The 5,131-nt window shown below is 40.3% G+C and overlaps 1 protein-coding gene across 6 annotated transcripts in view; it reads left to right on the top strand.

Annotated features, from left to right (window-relative positions):
- The window catches only part of Dgkd (diacylglycerol kinase delta), a 91,324-nt gene that overhangs the window by 25,102 nt on the left and 61,091 nt on the right, over positions 1-5,131 (top strand). The window lies entirely within an intron of this gene.

Genomic DNA, 5,131 nt, shown 5'->3' on the forward strand with positions numbered 1-5,131 from the left:
CCCCCCCCCCCTCCTCCTCTCCCTCTCTTTCTTGCTTTTCTTATTTGTTGGGGAACAGGAATAGCTTCTGAGAGATAGGAAGGGTCCTGAATTGGTTGACCTTCTTTTACTTATTACATTAAAGCTTTTTCTTGTCCAAATTTATAAAAGCTTTGTATTTTCTTGTTTTCAGTCTGAGGATGGAGCCTAGGACCTTGCACATGGTAGGCAAGTTTTCTACCACTGAGCTACATCCTGAGCCCTGACATTACATAGTACTTTGTGCAAGAGATCTATGGGCATAAAATCATGTGATTGCACCTTCAGAGATAGGAAGCTCCTCACTGTATAGCTTGGTCTTTACTTCATACACCTTGTGATATACTGATCTCTTTCATACCTTTTTTTCCCCCTTAAATGATTTTTGGTGGACATTTTTCCTTGCCCGTTGATCTAAGTAAGTGTGCATAATTATCTAATGACTATATTACATTTTATCATATGGCTGCATTTTTGGTATTACAGACTGACTTTATAATATACCTGTGTAAAGAATGACTAATTGTAGCACTAGAATCTTTAAAATACATTTGTAATTATTATTTTTTTAAAATACTTTTATTATTAATCTATTTCATTTACATCTAAAGCATTTGCTTCTTAACTTTAAAAATTATTCTTTTATAACTTATTCCCTCATTTTTAGGATGTGACATTTTGGGCTAGTGTTAGTTTCAGGTACTTTTAATTTTTGTTTTTCTTCCTCTATTTGTAGCTCGATTGCAACGTTGCTGATATGAATGAGGCTTTCCCTCGCCATCGATTTCATCCTGCTGTAATTGCTCTCGGTTTCCTTTGTGGCTCATCCTATAAGTCATGCTTTGCTGATGGTTTCCTCTCATTCCTCATTCTACTTAGAGTTTGTACTTTTTCTGCATTAATTTTATTGTTTACTTGCTGGCTGGGGAGTGGCATTTTAAATCATGTGAATGGATTATTCTTTGATTTGTGGTTTTTAAAAGAGCAGGTGTCGAATTTCATTGACATGTTTAAGGGATTAATTTAGATGTTCAGTTTGGTTTTAGTTTTTTATATATTTTCTAATAGTAAATTGTTCTTGGTAATATAAAATCTTACTCTTGATTTTGTGTTAGAATATTCTCGTTGGTGAGTATGGTTTCTTTGGGATTGTGTTGTGTTTTATGAGTTAAACTGGCTCCATAAAAATTTATTTATAATTTTCTATGAGTTAATGTGTTCTAGAACATTTCGTATTAGCTCTGGGATTGGTTATTTCTTGAATATAGGAGAGAGTTTACTTTAAGTTATTGGTCATGGAGACTTCTTAGGGACATAAGGCCATGACTGATCATTTTCCTGAAAGTTTTATTTCTTGCTTTATGATAATTTGAATATTTTTATTCAAATTAATTTCTGTAATTTACATTCTTACTCATTCTGCATGGCATGTGCATTGTATCTTTGGTTAGATCCTTTTTTCATTACTAGTTTTATTTGTTTAGTTTGCTTTTTTGTCACATTTCTTAAAATTTTTGTTTTCTTGAGAACCAGTTCTTAGATTAATAATCAGTTCCACTTTTCTGTTTCCTGATTAGTTTTTGTATTTGTTATTTTTTTGCTCTTTATAACTCTTTTCTTTATAATTTATTGGTTGACTAACTTTCATTTTTAAATCACATGTATGTGTACATTAATGAGATTGTGAGGAATCCTGAATTCTAGTGCCTTTCTATTCACATTCTAAAAAATTTTTTTAAATGCGTATGCACACACAAACACACACACACACACACACACACACACATACACACACACCCCTGCAAACAAGTGAGTATGGTAGTACTCACCTGTAATGCAGCACTTGGGAGGCTGAGGCAGGAGGATCACTGCTGCAAGTTTGAAACCAGCCTGGGTGGCTACATAGTTCCAGGGCAGTCTGAATTACATAGTGAGACCCTGTCTCAAAAACAAACAAAGTTTTTGTCTCTCATTAGAACTAATATTAGGTGTGGTGGCATACATCTCTAATCGAGCTACCTGGGAGGCTAGGGCAGGAGATTGAAAGTTTAAGCCCAGCCTGGACGATTTAGGGAGATCCTGTATCAAAGGGGAGGAGGCTGGGAATATATTCCTGTCTTTTGTTCTGTTTTGTGGGGCTGGATCCTGTGTGACTGGTGACCGCACTGACCCTCCCATTTGTGTTAAGTGTTACTAGTGTTCTGAGAACTGCCTTTTCATCTGAGGTGTGTGGAAAGGACAAGAAAAAGATGAAAACCAAGGTCCCCAGAAACATGCCAGCTAGCGAGGCTCATCCCATGGGCATTTGGATTGAGGCTGGAGTATGGGGTGGTGGGGAGTGTTTGAGGCCAGTGGCCTGGACCTCCCTTCACCACCAGATGGGCCTCCTTAAGGAGCCAGTCAATTCTGGGTCCTGGGGCTTCTGGGGATACACGATTTGCTTTGTATAAAATTCATGCTTTACAACCTTTCCCAAGGTCCCACGCTCCCTGTCTAGATGCAGAACCTGTCGTTCACCAGGCTGGCGAGCTATCTTCAGCTGCCCATTGTGGGCTCTGTCCTCATCCTGGACCCCGGCTCCGAGCCTGGCTCATGGCCTGCATGTGTACAATGGGTGGCTACATTTGCCCTGACTTCCATCCATGCCAGTAGTGATCCAGATTCCACATTGAGCTGACATCGCACGCCTGATAGGCTCGACCAGGCAGAGGTGACTGCTGTGTGCTGTGAAGCACCCAGCCGACGGGAACCTTCATAGTGTGCGCGGCATGAATGTGTTAGCTCCACGTTAGAGAAGGACCCTCCTCTTGAAGCCCAAGAATGGTGTCGTAAATGGATGGGCTCAGGATGAGAGGTTTGGGAGGGAGGAGAGAGTTCGAGTCAGATGTGATGGAAGAATGGTTTGGCTGAGTTGAAGCTGGAGAGGGTTCCGATTGTCTTCCACAAGCACAGTGAAGCTTCAGAACAGCTAGATGTTAGCCCTAGAAGTCACCATTCTGCTCGTGCTGGGAGGACCTCTGGTGTGCAGGAGATTGTCTGGGTGTCCTCTGGCCTCTCACTCACCTTCCTGGATGCTGAACCTGGCAAGGCGAAGAGTCGGCTGCAGTAATCCGACCTATCCGTTCTCAGGGTTAGACACGTTAATATGAATCTTTGAGAACAGAGCCAGCCTTGGTACGTTGTGGCCAGATTGTCCTTAGAGCTTGCCCACGGGACTTTCTCAGAGTGTATGCTCTCTGTCCCCCCAAGCCATGTGTGTTCAAGTTTTGGCTCATTTTTGCTGCTTAGTATAAAATGGTAATATGTTTGAATTCAGTTCTTTATCCACCATTTCTCATAGTTCATTGGCTATTTGTATTTCTCTTTATGAATTACTTGTACTTTTTGGTCAACTTTGTATTTTCAGGGATTACAGTAACCTATTTGACTGTTTAAATTTGTCCTCCTTGGCTAAAATAGTTTAGTTCTTTGTGTTTTTAAAAGTAGGCTTCATACACTAAAGTAAGCTAAAGTTACTAGGTAAAAAAAATGCATCTCATTTTTCCTTCCTATACGTTTTCTTTGCTTTTTTTGGGGGGTATTGGAGATCGAACTTGGGACCTTGTGCTTGCAAGGCAGGTAGTGGCACCACTGAGGTAAATCCTTGGCCTTTCTTTGCATTATCTAACATTTTAAAATTGGTTTAGCCTTCTCACAAAATTTACAGATTTGCTGTGAAAGGACTTTGTCAAAGCAGCATTTCTGTTTTGAAATTTTATATATTGTAAATAAACTTTAAAAAATCTTTTTTGAGACACTTTTTTCCTCTGTAGTTTAGTCTGGTCTTGAATTTACTATGTAGCCCCAGTTAGCCTCAAACATGCAGTGATTTTTCTGCCTCAGCATCCTAAGTGCTGGGATTATAGGCGCGTGCCATCACACCCAGTTTAACTTTTGTTTTGTTTTGTTTTGTGTTTTGAGACATGTTCTTACTAGGCAGATCAGGCCATCCTTAACATGCTGTGTAGCCCAGGCAGGCCTCGCAGTGGTCCTTCCACCTCAGCCTCTCCAGTGTTGGGATTACAGGTATGTGCCCTCATGCCCAGCTTCAGTTTAACTTTTTCTTTTGTTACCAGGATCCAAACTCAGGACCTTGTGCTTTCAAGGCAGTTGCAGCATCATTGAGCTAAATCCCTGGTCCTCCACTTTAACTTTTAAGTGAAATAGAACTCCTGTACCAAAAGTGCAGAGTGTAAATGTGGGGCTGGTGTGTAACCACTGCCAGGAGCAGGTGGTGGATGCTGTCCAGACGCTAGTGTTCTCTTCCTGACTGGGACTGCTCTGATCCAGCAGTTCTCATACATAGTTGATGAAGGCAGATGGTGCACACTTGTAATCCTAGCACTCTGGAAGGCTGAGGCAGGAGGGTCACTGTGAGTTTGAGGATAGCCTAGACTACGTAGTGAGTTCAAGGCCAGCCTGAACCACATAGCAAGACCCTGTCTTAAAACCAAAAAAATTTTTAGTTTCTATTTTTATTTGAAAATATCTTTATTTCATGTATTATTATTATTATTATTATTATTATTATTATTATTATTATTATTATTATTATTATTATTATTATTTTATTATTTTTCATGTTTTTGGGGTTTGAACCCAGCATGTCAGGCAAGTGCTATACGGTGACCTGCACCCAGCCCTTTCTCAGATTGTATTTTGACCAGGGTCTCACAGAGTTGCCCAGGCTCATCTGGACTGTACAGCCCTTTTACCTCAGCCTCCTGCAGAGTGGGGATCACAGGTGTGCACACCGCACACTGCACCTGGTTTCACCCTATACTTTTTTTTTTGGTACTGGGGATCAAACTTGGGCCCTTGCACTTGCAAGGCAGGCGATGAAACCACTGAGCTAAATCCCTGGCCCTCACCCTACTTTTTTTTGAGATAAGGTCTCACTATGTAATTTAGGCTGTCACCTTACTTTTTTTTTTTAATTTAATTTTTTCTTTTTTATTGAAGTTATTGGTACAATCTAGGTATACAAATACAGTTACATTCATCATTGGGATTCTGTACCTTTACATAATAGGTCTTGATTCTCATTTTTCCCCTTGTCCCTGCCCTCCCTTCA

This window comes from Fukomys damarensis, unplaced genomic scaffold (genome assembly GCF_012274545.1).
Source record: "Fukomys damarensis isolate Sample0158 unplaced genomic scaffold, DMR_v1.0_HiC HiC_scaffold_16, whole genome shotgun sequence".
In the NCBI taxonomy this organism is placed as follows: domain Eukaryota; kingdom Metazoa; phylum Chordata; class Mammalia; order Rodentia; family Bathyergidae; genus Fukomys; species Fukomys damarensis.